The following is a 22,500-nucleotide window of genomic DNA, read 5'->3' on the forward strand; positions in this document are numbered from 1 at the left end:
CTTTCCAGGTGTTGTTACGGAGAAGAATGGAAAATGAGTATCTCTGGCATCTGGGGTTCTCTAGTCTCCATTTTGAGACACGACACCTTCCTCTCGGGGGGGGGGACCCATCTAACCCATCCGCTCTGTTTGACGTCTGGAATCCAACTGAACACTATCTCCAGCAAACCCGAACACGTGACAGATGACACGTCCTACCGGTCAGCTGTTCAGACCTTCCAGTGCAAACTTGACCAGTTCACAGTTTGACAAGGTCTGACATGCTTTCATAACTTTATTAAAACATAGCTTCACTTCTCTTGTTTACTTTACCAGATAAATAGATAGATAGATAGATAGATAGATAGATAAACTATTTTCAGAATGTGAGAGATTGTATATAATAAATTCCACAGCCAAACAACGCTGCAGCCCACAAGAGCCATGACAGTCAACGAACCAGAAGTCCAAGACTCGAGTTTCGCCCTCATTTGAGATCATCAGTTAGACACATCCGAACTCAGGATTCGTTTACAGTATTTCTCCGTCGTAATGATTTCACCTGCATTAAAAAACTGTAATGGATGAGATCGGTCACAGACCAGCAAACATAAGCATGACTTCTTTTAGTACAATTCTGTGATTTCGAGAAGTGTTGTGGAACTTCGTTGGAGTCTAACCACTGAGCTGAACTCGGGTTTTGAATCCTGAGTTCGGATGTGTCTAACTGATGAGCTCAAATGAGGGCGAAACTCGAGCCTTGGACTCCCAGTTCGTTGACTGTCATGGCTCTTGTGGGCTGCGGCGTTGTTTGGCTGTGGAATTTATTATATAGATAAACTAATAGATCGGCAGATAACAGATTATTTACTGCTTCTGCTCAAACACTATATAACTTTATAACACCGTTTCTCGACCAGGTTGTGCCTTGCGATGAAAAGTGGGTTCTTTACAACAACTGGCGACATTCAGCTCAGTGGTTAGACGCCAACGAAATTCCACAACACTTCTCGAAACCACAGAATTGTACTAAAAGAAGTCATGCTTATGTTTGCTGGTCTGTGACCGATCTCATTCATTACAGGTTTTTAATGCAGGTGAAATCATTACGGCGGAGAAATACAAATGGATGGAATGCATCAGGAACTTCAACAACAATACCCAGCATTAGTTTAAAAAAAACAAATTCTCCTCCACAACAATACCTGACGGCACGTTACTAAACCGACCCTACAGAAGTTGAACGAATTGAGCTACAAAACTCTGCCTCATCCACCATACTCTCTAGACCTCTCATTTACCGACTATCACTTTTTCAAGGATCTCGACAAATTTCTGCATGAGAAATGCTTAAAAAACCTGAGCAATATCAAAAACGCCTTCAGTAACTTCATCGCCACTAGAACGCAAGTTTTTACGTTTCTGGCATATATATTTTGTTTTGCATGGGCGAAAGTGTGTTTGAAGTGCCTATTTAGATCAATAAATTTTTGTTTGCATCTGAATTTAAAAGTTAAAAACCGCAAAAACTTTAAAACCACCCTAATATATATATATATATATATATATATATATATATATATATATATATATATATATCATAATTTTATGTGGTGTACAAAATTTCATTATTGCAATCATGACAGGAACCCCCCCCCCCGTTTTTATGTTCATGATTAAAAGTGGGAAATGAGAAAAAATTTTAAAAAATTCCAAAAGCAATTGTTCAAATAGGTAAAAAGCCGAGTACTTTCTTCTAATATAGATTAGAACCACGTGACATGAGACCCACGGACTCTAACCACCCAAGGTTATATGGTCTACCCAAACCTCATAAGGCAGATATCCCCTTGAGGCCCATTCTTTCTATGGTAAGGCCATCCCAACACAAGGTCGTAAAATGGATCTTTAACACCTTAGAGCCAGTAGTAGAGCATTATAGTAACTATTGTTTAAAAGATTCATTTTATTTTCCGAATTTTATGCAAAATTCTTAGGTTACTAAGAAAATTATGTGCTCATATGATATTAGTAACCTATTTACTTGCGTCCCTATTTTGGATACTGCGCTGATCTTTCATATCGTAGCCAGTTATCATCTCCTCCCATTCCTTAAACCATATTTGTTTAGCTGATGAAATTTGCCACTATATCTGTTGAATTTACCTTTAACAATATTTTTGTGGGTTTCCATAAGAAACAGTTATTATCTAGACCCATACAACCGTTAGTCTACTTTAGATATGTAGACGAAACATTTTTCCTATTTTATAATGAAATGGAGGCAAATCATTTTTTCTCCTTATTAAATAGCATACATCCCGCGTTAAAGTATGCGTGCGAAGGAGAGTGTAATTCGTCTTTAGTTTTCCTTGATGTATTGGCAACAAAAACTTCCTTAAATTACCTTACATTAATATATTGTAAACATACGTTTACAGGAAATGTATACACTCTGGGATTCGTTTTGCTCTACCAAACGAAAAATTAATTTAATTTGAACCCTAACGCATCGAGCCCTTATGATTTGTTCTAATACAAAACTGGATGAAGAACTGAAAATTATTACTGACATTTTATCCAATAATGGGTGACCCCTCTATGTGATTAGGTAAGTCACCAAAAGGAAAATAACTGTTTTCCCCAAATAGAAATCAGTACGGTGACTAAATGTACGATTTACATCCTTTGTTGGAATTTTTTTGTACCAATAATGGTGCATCCCCCCGTTTACATTTATTATTTTTTATCTGGTTCTTATATATGATTTTTTGTATTTTGTATCTTTTTTATTTTTAGTTTCGTACATTTTGGGTTTGTACGAAACTCCCTTTAATTTGGAGAAAACAGAAATGCTAGCTCCGTAATGACGTCACGAGCCCAGCGCGTATTTCGCCCTTTTTTGAAATTCCGCTGACGTGGAGATTGGACGTTTGTTTCATTGCCCGGCGTTGAGAATGGAATTTTGACGAGCCTCCTTCAAAGAAGAAAACCCGACAAGAACTCCCGGGTATGTGACGAGACAGACTTCTGAAAACTATCTACGTGACTACGGTTTTACACGTATTTTAGAAGGAGTGGAATTATTTTAAAGAAAATACCTTATTTTACGTGACAAGAAAACCCGGTAAAAAAAAATAAACGGACAAGCAACGCTGTCTTGCTTCTGAAATCCATCTGTGTGTCTACGGTTTGAACGCAAGCATGGAGGGAGAGAAAATTCTAAAAGGACTTTCAAAAAAAAAGAAAAAGGCGTGTGCCTGACTGGCTTTCAATTTGTGAGTACGCTCCTAAAATTAATTTCATATGCGAGTGTGATTAGGAGATACTATTTTAAATATTATTATTGTATTCGTTAATGGATACACACACCTTCATTATAAGAACCAGTGTTATTTTTTCATAATATGTTACTTTGTCGTTTCATAAGTTTAATGCCCGCAAAGGGAAAAATTTGCAATTAATTTTATTGCGAATAAAATCTCTTCTTCGTTTCAAAGCAAGACTTTTATATTTCATTCTTTATCTTCCCCCTTTTTTATTCCATGCTGTCATTTTTTTTTTTTCAGGTTAGTTACTTTAGCGTCGAACTTATCTGGAAGCAAGATAAAAATCCGACACCGTTTACCATGGTTAGGATGAGTAAGTGAGAAGTTTGCCAACCAAATCACCTCAAATGTACTTGTGTTCTTTACAATACCGTTAATAGTATCCTGTCGCAAAGATGCTCTATCTCCCAACGTAATAATATGTAATTTTAAAATTTAAATGTAGTTGCAGTATTGACTACGTGGGGCAGGCGTCATTAAGACTTGATAGTAGAGTCCAACAGCACGTACCTAGCAAAATCAGAAATGGGGCTTACTTACCAACGGACGTTCTTATTAGCACATGCGATATTTTAATTAATGCATGTTTCATATTTATTAATATATTATATTGGACCCAGTATATAGTAATGATTTTAAAAGTTTTTAAAAAATTGACTGGTGCGCCACTACCGAGAATCAAAACCAAAAACGTTTAGCTTACGATTTATTTTTCCTTTGACGTTAGTCCCTGAGCTATGAAGACATGTTTGCTAAAAGGCTAAAAATTAACACATGAACCAATAGCTATTACATCACGCATGTATATTCGTAATGCGGTCGTTCGAATTTCACCTTGCAAATTTCATTTTTTTTTTTAATTTTCACACTTTTGCACCGATTTTCTCCGGCTAAAACCCGATTATAAAGTTTCGCATGGGTTCGAATACCCTATTAGGTACGGGCAGAAATGGGCGGATAAAAATAGGGGGACCTAGTTTTGAAAGCCGATTTATCATAATTTTTTTGTGGGTTTCCAACTGCTTTTTGATTGTATTTGACAGATTAAGGACTAAACTTAGTTTCCAAAAGGGGGGAAAAAATTTGTACACATGAAAAAATGTTATGAAAAATGTTTTCACGGCGAGACACTCAATTCAGTTAAATTTTGAAGTTAAATAAATTCATTGTAAAAATCCTTTAAAAGATAAATATTAGTTTTCTGGGTCTATTTCAAAGATAATTAGTAAAGTAAAGTCATAAGATATTGAATTAAATTAAAAAAAAACACCTTGTTTGTACAAAACATAAATTAATTAGCCCAAAACCGAGTGATTTTGCCGTTCGCAAAACGCAACAAACTAAAATTTTGTATACACGGAATATACGAAGGCCCAAAATTTCAGGCAGTCTGTGAATATGATGTCATATAATTAAAAGGGAGGAAGGGGTGTGATATTTTTCTTTTTTCCCCAGACGTGCATCCATACATCTGAACGTTTGTATAAATTTTTCCATTTTTTAATTTAATTATTTTTCTATGTTCCTGTTTATAAATTATTATTTTTTTAATTATTGTTCACTATTATATAAAAAAAAATATGTTACGCCGAAAGTTAAACATTCTTGCGAGCAAGGAAATTATTAAAATCTTGCATATAAAAATTATGCGAAACCTGTAATTTAAAAAAAAAGTAGAAATTCAGAAAAAAAAAATTCAGTGACGATAAAATCCAAATGTAAAACTTGAAGAAAGTTAAAAGAATTTTTAACTTTCTTCAAGTTTTACATGTAAAACTTGAAGAAAGTTAAAAGAATTTTTAACTTTCTTCAAGTTTTACATTTGGATTTTACCGTAATTGAATTTTTTATCTTCCACCAGACTATCCATTCATGTGTAATCACCTTTTTCTTCGCCATATTCCCTCTGCTTCACTTTTTTTGTTTTCAAGTAAGATCTTTGACTTACTTGTTTCATCAAATACTTCTGCATGCAAAATCCGATCCCGCATTTTGCTAATCCCTGCCCTCTGATGAGAAGGAAAGTATTTCTTCGAAACTCCACGGATTAAGGACTATCCATTTATCTAGTGTTTCCTTTTCAGATTAAATATGTTTTTAACTCATTTCAAAGTGTTTTTTAACATATTTTATTAACTGTTTGCTCATATATATATATATATATATATATATATATATATATATATATATATATATATATATATATATATATATATATATAGTAATGTGACCGATAATTTAAAATTCAAATTAGAATTAAAAATTAAAAATCTGTTTCATAAGAAGGAACAACAACAAAGTCAATAATTTGTACGATCGTTTCGGAAACGATGTTATATATATATATAAGGGTTGACGGACTGCAGCCAGACAAAAGGAGAAAATAGACAGATAAATAGCCAACCAACCTTTACTTTGTAAGTGAACGCATGGGCATAGTAACCATATCTTCAAAATACTGCAGATATAAATTTATCTCAATGGTAGAGGCAAAGCTATTGTAATACATAATGTAACCTTCATTATTACAAGAATAAATATATTTATTATTTATATTTCTACGTTTAAACAGATATTGCCATTTAGTTAGTGTTAATCAACCATTTTTTCAACAATACGAGAACTTTCTAAATTTCTTTTCCAATACATTTTTTATATTTTTGTCCAATGGAGACAATTTACTTTCATAATTACATTGAGTTATCTCCCATTATATAATTTAATTTTATTCTTTAGATTTTATAAATATCAACTGTATTAGTCAATATTATTTTCCCATTTAGTAGTTTTATTTCATTCATTTATTCAATTTTTATCATTTATTGATTATATTATTTATTTAAACCTTAATATTTTAAAACAATTTTCATATAAATTAATCTATATTTATATATGAGTTTTATACATTTCTATTATAACTTAAGTATTACATTTAATTTAATGATTACCTGATATATCTTTTACATATTTCAAGAATTCTGGCGAAAGAACTGACCCATTAAATTATCGCCCTATTAGCCTCCTCCCACTTTTTGCCAAAATATTTGAGACCTTGAGGTAGCTCTAGATATATCTAAGGCTTTTGACAGGGTATGGCATGAGGGTCTCCTCAGGAAGATTAGATCTTACGGTATCACTGGTAGAATACTTAACGTAATTAAATCCTTCTTAGATAAGAGAAAAATCCAGGTTGTCCTCGACGGTCGTACATCTAAACAATATGATATAAATGCGGGAGTGCCCCAAGGATCTATCCTGGGACCTCTGCTGTTCCTGATATTCATGATTGCCTCTGAGATGGGGATATATGCTGATGACACCACACTCTATAGCAGGCACGACAGGAAAACAAACGAACATATATCTAAAGTAATGGCAGAAACACTAGAGGATGACCTCCAATCAGTAGTGGAATGGGGACAAAAATGGATGGTAACGTTCAATGCCACCAAGACAAAACTGGTTTCATTCAATAATTACAAGAAACCTTCTCTACCACCTATAGCAATGGCCAACGACTCTTTATCTGAGAGTACGTCTCTCAAGCTCCTTGGCCTAACGTTCACTGGAAACATGAGTTGGAACAGTTACATCGAGGGCATTACCAGGGCCGCTGCAAGGAAGGTGGGCTCTCTCTACCGTGCTAGAAAACTTTTAACACCCGAAAGTATCCTGTACCTCTATAAGGCCACTATTCGCCCATGTATGGAGTATTGCTGTCATATTTGGGCCGGTGCATCGGCTACTAGTCTCTCGCTCCTTGACAGGGTTCAAAAGAGAGTCGCAAATCTGATAGGCCCTAAACTGGCATCAAAACTTCAGCCTCTGTCCCATCGTCGAAACGTTGCATCCCTCTGCCTGTTCTACAAGTACTATAATGGTGAATGCTCTGAAGAACTGCAAGCACTTGTGCCCCCACGACGTGAACACCCTCGACAGACCCGACAAGCTGCAAAATCCCACCCCCACACTCTAGAGATCACTAGATGTAAAAGATCCTTCTACTCCAGTAGTTTCTTCCCCAGAACTGCTAGACTTTGGAATTCCATTCCGGGTCACTGCTTCCCCAACTGTACTGACATGCATAAGTTCAAGTGCAACGTGAACCAACATCTCGCTGCCCTAATCCCTACATAGTACCCCAGTAGATGTTTCCCCTGATAGTAGCCCCCTACACCAAAGTGGCAATGTGCCTTGTTTGGGGTGAAAATGTAATAAAAAAAAAAATAAAAAAAAAAGATTTGCTTCAAATAATGAGTTATGGGCGGAATAAATTAAAAAATTGACATAATAATTACATGAATGATTTTGCGCTACAAAACAGGTTCTCTCAAAAATTGAACATTTCAACATGCTTAAAAAATAACGGGTAAGATGGACGGCACCTTGAAATTTCGAATATAGACTTTTGTCATTTATTTATAGTTACATTGAGCTTACTAAATTAAAGGATTCGTATAAATAAAAGGTGAAATATAATTCCCATATATGCCGAGTGACAAATTCTGCACACTTTATAGATATGAAGTCCTTAATATTTTTAAATATAATGACACTAAATCCATTCTCTTCAACTTAAAAGACGAAATTCTTACAGGATGCATTCATAAACGTTGGTTTAAATTTGTACAAATTTAAGCCACCATAAATCATAAAATTTTCTTATTACTGATCTATTTAAAACATTTATAATTTATAACTTAACTATTATTATTATAGTTTTATTACTATTATTATTATTTTAACTTGGTATTTACCATTATTTTCTATTTCATTTTATTATCTATTTCATTTTTAATTTATGTTATTTTTTATTAATATTAGTTCTATAACTATTATAGATACTATTATAAATAATATTATTATTTAATTACTACCCAAAAGATTAATAGTATTACTATTATGGATTGTATTAATATTACTATGTTTAAAACATTATATAAAAAATAACTAATTTTATAAATAATTAGTGGTTACCTCTCTTTGAACAATAAAAGTTTTTTTTTATTTGAGTACCATTTTTCAAAGATGGCGGTTATCTCCCTTTATAAATGAAGTATAGTTAATTCAAATTCAAATATAGCGTTTCCAACGTTATTAATCTGGTGATATTACTTTTATCAGCGTTTTCCTTTATATATATATATATATATATATATATATATATATATATATATATATATATATATATATATATATATATATATATATCTTTGGAGGTACAGAATTTATATCTAGTTTTAAAAATAATAGGTGGAAGTTTCTCGAGAGCTCTTTCGGCTATTATCTCGTCAGGAGAAAATCGATAGCAAACAAAATAATATTGTGTCGAAAAATAAAGAGTTCTAATGGGGAACTTATTAAATGTGCCAAAAGTACGGAGATACTAAAATAAATTTATTAACGTTTAAAAACGATTAAAATATTGGCACAACGAGGGAGAGGAAAAAAAAGCGGGAGAAAAGATTCAAAGTTCCCCAAAGAGAAACAATGCGTTTGATGTTTCTTTTTGCCGGCACAAAGAAGGTTGACGCACCGCGATAGAGACAGACTCCAAAATCTTTAAATGGTTTTTGGAGTCCGCTCTATGTAGCACCTCGAACCAATCTATTTTATATCTATCGGCACAACACGGGTTGTCAACCAAATGCTGGCCAATAGCAGAGTCCAAGCCTGCAGAAGGAGGGAGACCACCAGACCCCATCCTCCCTTGTCTGATCTTCGATGGAACATGCTGGTTTACACGAGTCAAAAGGTGCAAGGATGTTCGCCCAACATAACCAGCATCGCGCTGGCATTTGAATTGATATACAACATTACTATTTTGGATGTAAGGCAAACTATCCTTGCGGAAAGATGGAAAAGCAGGTCTCGTAGTATATACCAAACGCAAGGACACAGAAAAAAGCAGTCGTAAATACTTCTGCGAATCTGTTTGGAAAGTCTATTACTCTTTTCCCCAATCCACGGTAATTTTAAATAAACCAGGCATTTCAAGGGTCCAAACTTTTTAGGAGATTTAAAATCCGCAACCTTTTTGAAAATACAGTCATCAATAAGGTCAACAGGATAACCATTATTGATGAATATTTCCCTGATCTTATCGAGTTCGGCGTCTAATCTGTTAGGCGAACAAATCATGAGGGCTCTATGCACCAAAGTATTAATTAGGCCAACCTTACGTGATTTTGGTGCAAAAGACAACCAGTTCACGTATAGGCCAGTAAATGTCGGCTTTCTATAAATTGTAGTGAGAAAGCCCCCCCCCCCTTGAGCGTTCAACAAGAATATCCAAGAAAGGAAGCGAATTGTCCTTCTCACTTTCCATGTAAGGAATTCAACCTATTAAAAAATATCGACGCTTCACTTTGCGATGGAAAAATAGCAAAAGTGTCGTCAACATATCTGAAATATGCAGTGGGTTTAGTTGTAGAATTAAACATAACGGATTCATAGTACCCGACGAAAATATCCGCTAAAGTTGGGGCCAACGGACTCCCCATTGAAACCCCGTCGACCTGACAGTACATAATATCACAAAAACTAAACTCCACGGATTTAGTGCACATTAAAATGAGTTCAATAAGAATCTCTTTAGAAACCGTGGAGCAGTCAGGCGACCATCATAGAGAGCGTCGGTACATATGCGAATAGTCTCATCCAACGGTATGTTGGTAAAGAGACTAGAGACATCAAATGAGCACATAAAAGACGTCTCTTCATTTGAATCCAGCCCACGTACACAATCAACGAACCGAAAAGAATCTGGGATGCAATGCGTGGTGTATAACTCGCGCACAGGTTGCAGAATTTCCACAAACCACTGAGCCAAAGAATGTTGTGCTGAACCAACCATTGATAAAATAGGTCTCAGTGGAACACCTTGCTTATGGATTTTGGGGAGACCATACATTCTGCGACGTTGTGACCCAGAGGGCCTAATCCTGTCATAGACGTCCTTGCAAAAAAACATTCTTTTTAAATAATGCAAGTAAACGTCTTTGCATTTTAGCCTCGTTCTTGCAAGTATTATCCGTCAACTCGACGGGGCCGAGTTTACGGAATTTCGAAACATCATTGAGAATAACTGCCATTTTCTCAACGTAGTCCGATTTTTCCAAAATCACCACTCCTGCACCTTTGTCTGGTTTGCACATATAAATATCAGTATTAGATTTTAACACTTTCATGGTTTTAAATTGCGTTATGTTCCAGACAAAGTCGCTATGATCGACAGGAATGTTACTATATCGGTGAGCTAAAGCAACTAAATTAGATTTCATCCCAACAATTTTTTTCCGGGGAATCTGGAACATTATGTCTAAGTTGGGAGAACAAAACTTCAAAGGCAGAAAGTGTTCTCTCTTTATTTATACTCGTAGGGGGAATACAAAAATCTAAACCTCTAGACAAAACTCTATTTTCAATTTCAGTTTTTGAAAAATTGAAAATATGTTTGCCCATTAGAACTCTTTATTTTTCGACACGATATTATTTTGTTTGCTATCGATTTTCTCCTGAAGAGATGATAGCCGAAAGAGCTCTCGAGAAACTTCCGCCTATTATTTAAAAAAAAAATGTATATATATATATATATATATATATATATATATATAGTAATTTATAAAATATATATGGCGATTAAGCTACACTGAATATTCTGCGTTTCATCCAACTATAGGAGTTGGATGAAACGCAGAATATTCAGTGTAGCTTAATCGCCATATATATTTTATAAATTACTAACTAGCTCTACCTACGTATTGAGCACTTTGAAGTAAATACTTAAAGTTTACGCATAAATCTATACTTTCGTATATTAAATTTATGTGAATAAATGAAGTAGTTATATATATATATATATATATATATATATATATATAGAGAGAGAGAGAGAGAGAGATAGATAGATAGATAGATAGATAGATATTGAATGTATACATTTGTAAGAGTTTATATATCTTTTTTATTTAGGATTACTACTTATCAAGGCCTAAAGGCCACTCGGGGATAAGAGATAATGAATGATAGGTGGTAGTGTAGTAATCGCTAATGCTGTAAATTGATTATTTATGGAGACGGCTCAAAAAGAACTTATTTATATTGGGTTTAAAGGCTACCATGTTATATTAAACTGGGAAGCAGATCAATGGAATAGTGTTCCATAGGCGGGCAGTTCTGGAAAACAAGCTTTGTATATAGAATCTGCATTCAGATTCAGGCACAGATAGAGAGTGTGGGATATCGTATATAGTGGGTGTAGGTAGTCGAGTGTTTTTTTGTGATAGTTTGGCAAGGGGAACCATAGATTGGAGTTTAGTCGAATACTTGCTATGAAAATAACGATAGAGCAGAGACAGGCTCGCAGCATCTCTTCTATGGGAAAGATGTTGCAGGGAAGAGCAAAGGGTATCACCTACTGGCTTTTATATAGGTAGAGAATTGATTCGGCAGTGAGACACCTACTGGAGCAGTAAAATGATTCAACCATTTTTCTAGTCATCACATAATGTGAAAATCCAACGTCTTGGTTGAATACAGGAAAAATATACCACATGTATGTACAATTGATTATTATCGTAGATAAATTAATAGATTTCGAAAATAGTTTCGTATAAAATAAACATAAATGCATACATTATAGATTTGATCGATATCAATATTATCTAAGTAAATAAATATAGACTAATTATAAATAAAAAAAATTAATAAAATATCAAATAAAATATTTTTATGTTCATATATAGCAATATGAATACAATTTATTAATTACATGAATTTATAATTGCTGACGCTGCATTAAAATTAAAAGATGGCGTAACACATTAAAAAATAACTGCAAGTTGCCTTCCAATTTTGGATTTTGTAACCATACCCATATTCCTTCATTTTCTTTTATAGTTGATGAGTTCATTTTGTTCTGATGAATTAAGGTCGGAATAAATTTAAAAAATTGACATAATAATTCCATAAATGATTTTGCGCTACTAAACAATTGCTGTTAAAAATTGTGCATGGCAACGCACTCAAAGAAATAAACGATAAAATGGCCAACATTTTGAAATTTGGAATATAGAATTTAGTTATTTATTTGTATATGCTCTCTAGTTACATCGAGCTTTATAAATGAAATCACTATATATATATATATATATATATATATATATATATATATATATATATATATAATTCTAAAATCTATATAATTATAAAACTCAAATGATCTTGTAACGAGTAATGTAACCCACTTTCCGGTTTATGACATCCGGTGGCACATGCGCGCATAAATATTAACGTTTAGACAATTGGACAGAGTTATCCCACATACACTATTAATAACCATGGAACTAATGCGGCCCTTTATAACTAGAGCACGTGATTAAAATCTTTTTTTTCTTCTTCCAATTTTTTAAAAGTCGTCTGCTTAGATTCTTATTGTGCCGATTTTCCAGTAGCTGATTGCCCTTACCATAGCTTGGCCTACTCGTGTATTCTATCTGTACATGCCAAACGGAAATCTGGATCGGTAAATGCACACGTTCCTATTACATTGAATAGTGTTTTCTTTTGTTGTTTTTTAAACAGCAAATACTTGAATCTATTCGGTCATATTTTTTACACATATTAAATCCATTTTTTTTTAACAAATTTAATATTTTAAATTCTTCATAAGTTGTTAAACAAGGCTGTAAAAAAATCGTCGGCGTTCGATTCGTAGGAAAATTATGTTTAATTTTCACTTTTTAAGCGATTATTCGGAAAAATACGTAATTTTACACGATTAGGAAAGATTTTTTTTTTCCATGTAAACCGTCCGGATGCCATTAATCCGGAAATATGTTTCTATATAATTAGAAAAAGAAATTACAATATATATATATATATATATATATATATATATATATATATATATATATATATATATATATATATATATATATATATATATATATATATATATATATATATATATATATATATATATATATTCGATAAATGTTTTGGTTTTCAAATATTTTTGTGTTCGGAAAAAATCTTGTTTGTTAATTATTTGCTGCAGTATTTGACGAAGAAGAAATTGGAGTTATCCCCCCACCACCACCATTGCCGCCGTCCGTATACTGCAGAAATGCCGAAAATAAAATAAATTAATAAAAACAAAACATTTTAAGTTGAATAAAAGATGTAATGTTTTCTCAGTTACCTATTAAAAGTAACACGTGATTAGAACAAAACGTTTTCGATAAAATCGCTCGATCTGTTAGGGTTTCTTAATAATATGCTTTTGTTCTAAAAAATGTCGAGCATTTCGTCTATGTGGTAGAAATGAACAAATCGCAAAACGGTGTAAACATGATTTTGTTCCTTATATTAAAAATGTCAACCACTTTTTATTTTTATTTTTGTCGAGATTACTATTTTAAAAAAGGAAAACAAATGTTTTTATATGTAATAAATTCCAACTATTTTTATTTACAAAACATATAAATCATTTAAGGAACAAAATATGTTAATGCAAAACTAACTTTTGTCTGTATTTGAAAATAAAAATAATGACCAATTGGTGCTAGAGTTCTGACATTATAGCCGCATTTTCGTATTGCGAAAGTCTAGCTCTGCAAGAAAACTGCGGCCGCTGTCAAAAAAAATATTTTCTTTACGTAACAAGTGTCACGCTCATGCATGAATTCCATAGCTAATATAACATACTGACCCAACGGGTCACGGGTAGTTTAGTATAATTATAAAACTCAAATTAGCTTGCTTGTTTGTTTGAGCGTTTAAATCGTTCGCCTGCTTTGTGACTTCAGATTTCAAAAAATTCGTCTGCTTACCTATTTCATGGCCATCCTATCTTAAGTCTGAAATTTAAAGCCGCCGTTGCTATTCAAAGTATACACAAGGTCAACAATATCTTTTGTTGTTTTAACTTATTTTAACGTGTTTTCCTTACAAACAAATCTAATTCAAACCTGTTGAGTTAAAAAAAACTTATTTAAATATAAATATACAATATATAACTATAATCATATTTATAACCATAATTACAGCTTTTTATAGCGCTTCTGTGGATTCTGACAATTTTTTCTTCATGCCTTACTTAAAAAAAATATTTTCTCTTGAAGGAGGAGTGGTAGAAACTTGATTTTAGTTGTGCTTTTAGTAGGGCCGCCTTAATTTTAATTTGTGCTTGCAGTAATGCTCTGGGAGCTTCCTGAATTTTATTTTTTTCACTCATCACTTAAAAAATGTTTTCTCAAGACAATGTAATCTCAAAATCACTTTATTTTGAACATTTTTCATCTTACCCTTCAAGGGCCAATGAGTAGACTAAATAAAAAATAATGACAGAAGAGGGGGTAGCAGACCGAACTTTTCTCAAAGTGAAAAGTCGCCAAAAAAAAAGAAAACAAAATAATAATAATGGTGAGGAGGGCTGAAAAAAAAACAACAACGTCAAATCGGGGCTGTAAATCTGTTCTGAAAATGGGATATTGATTTACTGGGACGTTGTATCTGAAACTGTATCCACATCTTTAACATTAACTTTTTTCAGTTTTTTTACAATCTTGTAGCTAAGTGGCCAATAATCCGCAGAAATAGTTGAAATAAGATGGAAAGGAAAATTATAAGAGCGCGCCGATTGTTCAGGTTCACCTACATATTTAAAAAAAAATTTTTTTACCCAAGTTGTGCTTGATTAGAACTTGATTTTAAAAAAAAACTATGTTTTTCGTGTCCAAAATTATTTATTTCCGATTATTTTATTTGTATTTTTCATTGCAAATTGGAATTGTTTTCAAAAATTCTAAGTAAATATGTTTTTTCTAATGTAAAAAAAACTACTTGATCAATTTACATATTAAAAAAAAATACTTGTTTATTTTTACGACCCAACTCAGCGTAGTTTACTTCCTAAAAAGAAACAAAAACCTACTTTTTTTGTCTAATACGTTTCAACGATCACTTCTCTATATAGATTTAACGCAAAATTAGACTTCACTTCTTGGCGACGTATCGAGACATGTAATCATAAGCGTTTCTTTCAACGGGAAATGAGGTGGGGGTGAGATCATAAGTTCCAAATAATTTTAAAAAATACTTAGAAACACTTTCAAACGTGTGGGTAGGGAGAGTCTTCATTTTTTTTTAAAGATTTGCTTTGAAAAGGTCTCACCGTTCAATATTAATTAATCAGTTAATCATTATTTCGGTGGACTTGTACAATACACACTCCCTCCTTATATTTTTTTCGTTTTTTTTTTCCAACGGATCACACCTTTCTTATATAATAGATTTTTCATTTAATATAAGGGTAATGATATATAGACTTTTATTATTCAACATATTTCGCATTGTTTTTGCTGGTCGCCATGTTTGTTTATGTGCACGTGCACGTGCACGCAAAATTGCGTATTGTTTTCACTTGTCGCCACGTTTGTTTCCGCGCGCGCGTGCATTCAGTTTTTGTGCTTTTATGCATTAATTCTGTATACTCACTATTCCATAGCTAGCTATATCATATACTGACTCAACGGGTCAGGGGTAGTCTAGTATATATATATACATATATATATATAATCGCGTTGACACACCGGTTCTCTTCAGATCACCGAAGTTAAGCAACGTAGAGCCTGGCTAGTATCAGATGGGTGACCATTTTGGAATTCTAGTCGCTGTATGTGCTCTCCGCTTATCTCGGCATTTGTTTCCAGTCGTCCTGTACTTCACTTGCGACTGGTATTCAACAATGTAATCTCAGGAGAGGTGTGGTTGGAGACTGCACACCTCCTGCCACAAACATTTCACGCGCAAGCGACCCTTCATAGTCTGTCCAAGACTGAAGGAACCTGCTTATATATATATATATATATATATATATATATATATATATATATATATTAAGAGTGCTCAATAAAAGAAGAGTAATACACACACACACACACACACACACACACATATATATATATTGTGCATTTATGCAGCATGTTCTCATTCAGATTCAACCGAGAAATACGAACATTTCGAGAAATTTTTAAATTACAACAAAAGCTCATTAAACAAGAACACTCCGTGGTATTCAACAATACTTGTCTGAATATATATATATATATATATATATATATATATATATATATATATATATATATATATATATATATATTGAAATCTCATCAGCAAAGTGTGGTTATCTTTTAGGTAACTAAGGCGGTACTATCACCCATGCGCTTGTAGCAACTTTTACCACCAGACAGGGTATAACATAACATCTATTTGCCTTTGTAGACACATAATTTCATATTGAAATGTTTTTACTTACAGCCGTTGGTGACATTACGCTTTACTAATGTTTGCTGTCACATAAAAATAGGCAATGGTAATTTGTCATACGCATTTAACCGCCGTTTGTTTTTAACTAAATTTAATTTGATGCCCATAGCACTGTGGTTTGAAGGCTTTCAAACTTTAACCAGTGTTGCCTATTCTTAATAGGAAGGAAATGATCGAATGTCGTAAAAAAAAAAACAACGACACTCCAACTCAATCAGAATCGTAAAGCATGCCTATACCTTTATGCTCTTAGTTTGCATGAAATGACTAGTATCTGTTTTCTTTCGTTCAGATGCCCACATCCCGTTCTCCTTGTAAAGTACAGGTAAGTCTATTATGAGGATACTCTTCTTTGAGTCTAAGCATGCTACAATGTTTAGGAAGCGGATCTTTTTAGATGATGCACTGGGAAAATTATAACAATATCACAAAATCCAATGAACAACTTCAGTCACTGAACTTAGTTTCATATTAGGAAATACTTTTTGCTATCCCTCATAGGGTGTTCGCCATCATTGGGAACTAGAATATCTGGTTGTCACACGTTGTTAGTTTTCTGTTTCACATTGGGTATTTATCAATTTCATGATCACCTCCAAAACCCCCTTATGTAGTGACAATGATCTTATAACGCATGCACCAAATCCAAGTTATGCGCGACACATTCTCTCAACTTCCTCACACATACTTGCATATATTTTAAAAACTCTCTTGAATCTATGTATGCGTTTTACCTAACATATACCTATACCTAATCTAGTTGGTAGCGAACCTTTTTCAGTTTGTCGTAAATAAATCTTAATTCAAAGATATCGCCTTTGTTTTGTTACTTTTTTTTTTCATGTATTTGCTTGTGCGATAGGACACATAATGGAGTCCACAAACTCAATATGTTACAAAATAATCTATCGCCCAACGTAAACGGTTACTTCTGCTACTTAATATTGACCTTACTGTTAGAGAATGGAGAGAGAGAGAGAGAGGGGGGAGAGTGTGAATTACAGTGTAGACACGTTGACAGGAAGTTAAGATCAGCTGATTGGATTGCGTGTGAGGCATGTGATCAGGTTAGTTGAATCGGTGAGATTTGGTTGCAACTTGGACGAAAGCGGACGGCTTCGCCGTTGTCTCCTCCCCTTCGTTGGTGGTGGGGAACGAACGCTGACGTGGTAGAAATAAGACCTAGAAGAAGAAACCACAAGCCAAATTCACTTTCCCTACTTCTATGAACAAACTGGAAAGTGAATAAAAAAAATATAGAACCGATTTCTTGTCTTGGTGTGAAATAAATCTTCGTCCCCCAAAAAACAGGTATTAAGTCTCCCTCCCAGACGAGAATTTCCAGATGGACCAACGAAGAAGCAGAGGTATGTGAAAATGCATGTCACACGCATATTCAAACTTAACAGCATATGAACATATGTAATAGAAAGACCATTAGATGATCACACACAACGCCATTAACTCTGGTAAGATAATCAAACACTCAATCTTTTATAAATAGACACGTTTTAATATATCTTCTTTTTTTTTTTTAATTCAATTTTCACCCCAAACAAGGCACAGTGCCACTTTGAAGCAGGGGGCTACTATTAGGGACTTAATTAGCGGGGTCATTATGAAGGGAGAAGAGTAGAAAGATGTTTGTTAACATTACATTTGAACTTCTGCATATCATTGCCGTTGGGAAAGCAGAATCCTGGAAGGGAGTTCCAAAGATCCGCAGTTCTGGGGAAGAAACTATTGGAGTAAAAGGCTTTCTTGCACCTAGGGATCTTTACTGTAAAGGGATGAGACTTAGTAGCTTGTCGGGTTTGTCGGGGGTATTTACGTCGGGGAGATACAAGTGTTTGCAGTTCGTCAGAGCATTCACCATTAAAGTATTTGTAGAACAGGCAGAGGGATGCAACATCTCGTCGATGGGACAGAGGTTGAAGCCTAGATGACAGTTCAGGACCTATCAGGTTGGCGACTCTTTTTTGAACCCTGTCCAGGAGCGAGAGACAAGCAGCAGATGCACCAGCCCAGATGTGACAACAGTACTCCATACATGGGCGAATGGTTGCCTTATAGAGGTATAGGATACTGTCAGGCGTAAGTAGTTTTCTAGCACGGTAGAGGGAGCCAACCTTCCTTGCAGCAGCCTTGGCAATGCTCTCAATGTATCTATTCCAGTTCATATTCCCTGTAAACGTTAGGCCGAGGAGTTTAAAAGAAGTACTTTCAGGCAATGTGTTCTTGGCCATTGCTATTGGTGGTAGAGAAGGTTTCTTGTAGTTATTGAAGGAAACAAGCTTAGTCTTAGCAGCATTGAATGTGACCAACCATTTTTGTCCCCATTCCACTATAGATTGGAGGTCATCCTCTAGTGTTTCTGCCATTTCCTTGGATATGTGTTCATTTGTTTTCCCCTCATATCTGTTATAGAGAGTGGTGTCATCGGCAAATATACCCATCTCCGAAACAATTTTATCAGGGAGGTCGTTTATGAATATCAGGAACAATAAGGATCCAAGGATAGACCCCTGAGGTACTCCCGCATTTATGTCATATTGTTTGGATGTACGTCCGTCGAGGACAACTTTGATTTTTCTATTACTTAAGAAGGATTTAATTACATTATGAATTCTTCCAGTGGTTCCATATGATCTAATTTTCTTTAGAAGACCATCGTGTCATACCCTGTCAAAAGCCTTAGATATATCAAGGGCCACCGCTCTACCCTCCCCTGTTTTATCCAATGAACGGTATATACGTTCAGAAACTACAGTTAAGATATCTGCTGTTGAACGGGCTTGCCAGAATCCATATTGTTTGTCAGTCAGGAGTTTAGCAGCTGTTAGGTGCTGGACTAGGGCTTGATTAACTAAGGACTCAAATATTTTGGCGAAAAGCGGGAGGAGGCTAATGGGGCGATAATTTAGTGGGTCAGTTCTTTCACCAGAATTCTTGAAGACTGGTACCACAGAGGCGGTTTTCCAGCAGTCGGGAAAACAAGATTCGTTAAGGCATTTATTGTAAAGTTTGGACAGAACTGGAGCAACCTCGGCAGAGCATTTTTTTAATAGCACAGCCGGGATGAGATCTGGTCCACATGCTTTTAAGGTGTCTAGGTTTTTTATAATAGCATGTACCTGAGAAGGGGTGATTTCAAATCGTCAAGTGTGGCGTCTGTTCGCAGAAGAAAATCAGGGAGTGAGTAGTGTACCGAGTTCAGTGTGGAGTTTGAGGCAAACCGACTGGCAAGCAGATTAGCCTTGTCAGTTGCCGTGCAAGCAACCTCATGATTGTTTGTTAGTGGGGGTTAGTGGGAGAATAATTGACTGTCCATTATTAACTACGCTGTTGTAGATTTTCCAAAAATCTCCATTCCAATTTCAACCAATATACAACAAACGCTAATTTATAATACAACAACGTAACATTACTTCTGCTTCGATTCGCGTAAATAACTGTTTACGTCAGATGATGTCTTTTTATAGAACTCGTTCCACATAAAGCTTGAAGCTGCTTGATGTAAGGAAATACTTCAAGGTGAAAAATAACCAACGATAAGTTTTAGATGAACATATTCTGACTCAGAAAACAGTAATTTTTCGACCTTTGTCAGAAATATTTCTCATGGAATGCGAGGACTAAAGGATAGCATAGGGAAAGCGAGGGGTATGAGGCTGCTGAAAGTAAAGACAAAGTCGACTTTCTACTATCTTGTGTTAAATGGATAAGAAAAACTTTTTGAAAAATCTATATATTAATACGATAGCGTGTGTGTTATTTTATGTGTCACGCTTACATCTTTTTTCTTCCGAGTGAATCTCGTTTAATTGTTATGATCTTTCATTTCTTATAATAAATAATTTTACCAAGAATTTTTCGTAAGTTTTGGTTTCGGTTTCGATTATAGCTGATGGGACTCAAGTCATCTATTTGTTTTTTTTTTTCTTTAATACTTTTACCAATAATTCTTCATAAGTTCTGGTTTCGGTTTCGATTATAGCTGAAGGAACTTAAATTATATATATATATATATATATATATATATATATATATATATACATATATACATATACATATACATATACATATATACATATATATACATATATATATATACATATATGTATACACACACATATATATATATATATATATATATGAGCAAACAGTTAATAAAATATGTAAAAAAAACACTTTGAAATGAGTTAAAAACATATTTAATCTGAAAAGGAAACACTAGATAAATGGATAGTCCTTAATCCGCGGAGTTTCGAAGAAATACTTTCCTTCTTGTCAGAGGGTGGGAATTAGCAAAATGCGGGATTGGATTTTGCATACAGAAGTATTTGATGAAATAACAAGTAAGTCAAAGATCTTACTTGAAAACCAAAACAGTGAAGCAGAGGGAATATGGCAAACAAAAAGGTGATTACACACGAATGGATAGTCTGGTGGAAGATAAAAAATCCAATGACGGTAAAATCCAAATGTAAAACTTCAAAAAAGTTACAAGAATTTCCATTCGTACAAGTAAAATCCAAGGGGATCCCGTAATTGGAAGAAGATAGTCCATAATAATCCAAAGGCAGAAATCCATGGAATAATTCACAAAAATGTGTACAAGGGAAAAAAAGAAAAGATTCCAATAATATTAATAAAAGAAAAATTAGATGTGCTTCTCACTCTACTTCCTAGACATAAATATAAATAAGAAAGATCTGGGAAGAGAAAAAAAAAATTATGATAAAGTTTAATATAAAATATAAAGTAAAGGGAAACAAAAGTAAAAAAGACCCAGACAGGAAATGTTAAAGGCGCGAAAAAATATATAGGGCAAAATAATATAGGTCAACTGAAATGTGCAGGTCATCACTTAAAAAAATGTCAGCAAGAGTTGTCAAATGACACTAAAAGGAAAATAAAAATAAATAAATAATAAATATATAGAAAATAAAGAATAAATAAATAAATAAATAAAAAAAATATAATATAATAAAAAATAAAATATAAAATATAAATTAAAATAAGATAAGAATTAAAAAAAAATTAAAATTAAAAATTATTTAAGGGGAGAGGATGGCCGGTATCTGCAAATTCAGGAAAAAAAGTAAGTAAATGCATATAGTAAAATGAAAGTGTGGGTAGATTGATATATTAGATAGATAAGAAAGTTTAAAGAATAAAACAGAAAATGCAGATAAAAAACCGGTCATGCAAAAAAAGAGATAAAGAATTAAAATAAAGGATTATTAAATTATAAAGTATTAAGAAGTATATCCAAAAACGATAAAGTTAAAGAAAAATTTTTATATCTATATAAAGGGTAAAAGTAATAACTATGTAATTTCAAAATTGCCATAATTAAATTTGGACTTATGTTTACAGAAAGAGATCAATTCATTTTTAGAATTTATTATATTGTTACTTTGAGGGGAAGTAATTATAGTTATAGCTTCGGTTGTGCAGAGGCGACATGATTTAGAGCATGGAGTATAAGACTTAACTTTTTTTATAATATTCCATTTGATTGAGAAGGGAGTATTGTTAGAGTTAAGTTTTTTAATTAAAGTGGTTCGAGAAGTTCCTTCGTTATTATTAGAATTATGGTTGTTAAAAGAAGAAATGTGGTTTGATATTCTTTTCTCAATTAATGTTGAAGTAGCGCCGATATATGTATGTACTTTATTAAAAGCTCGAGGTCTGGTATTAATATTGATTTGCTGATTTGTATTAGTTAAATAGTTTGAATTTTGTTCATAGTGTTCAACAAATGGTGGGACAATGTCTGTATGAGGACTATTTTGGAGGGGATAATGAGTGTTGTTAGTGTTAGGATGGCTGTTAGGAGACATATTATTATTCT

At 33.6% G+C, this 22,500-nt stretch overlaps 1 long non-coding RNA gene across 1 annotated transcript in view; it reads right to left on the reverse strand.

The window, feature by feature from the left end:
* Window positions 1-13,644, reverse strand: part of LOC145288018 (uncharacterized) — a 262,452-nt gene extending 248,808 nt beyond the window's left edge. The window contains exon 1 of the long non-coding RNA XR_013869252.1: window positions 13,513-13,644. This is a non-coding gene — a long non-coding RNA (uncharacterized LOC145288018). The remainder of the gene's footprint in view (window positions 1-13,512) is intronic.
* Between the last annotated feature and the right edge of the window lie 8,856 nt (window positions 13,645-22,500).

This window comes from Euprymna scolopes, chromosome 11 (genome assembly GCF_053919585.1).
Source record: "Euprymna scolopes isolate OS-2025 chromosome 11, ASM5391958v1, whole genome shotgun sequence".
Lineage (NCBI taxonomy): Eukaryota > Metazoa > Mollusca > Cephalopoda > Sepiida > Sepiolidae > Euprymna > Euprymna scolopes.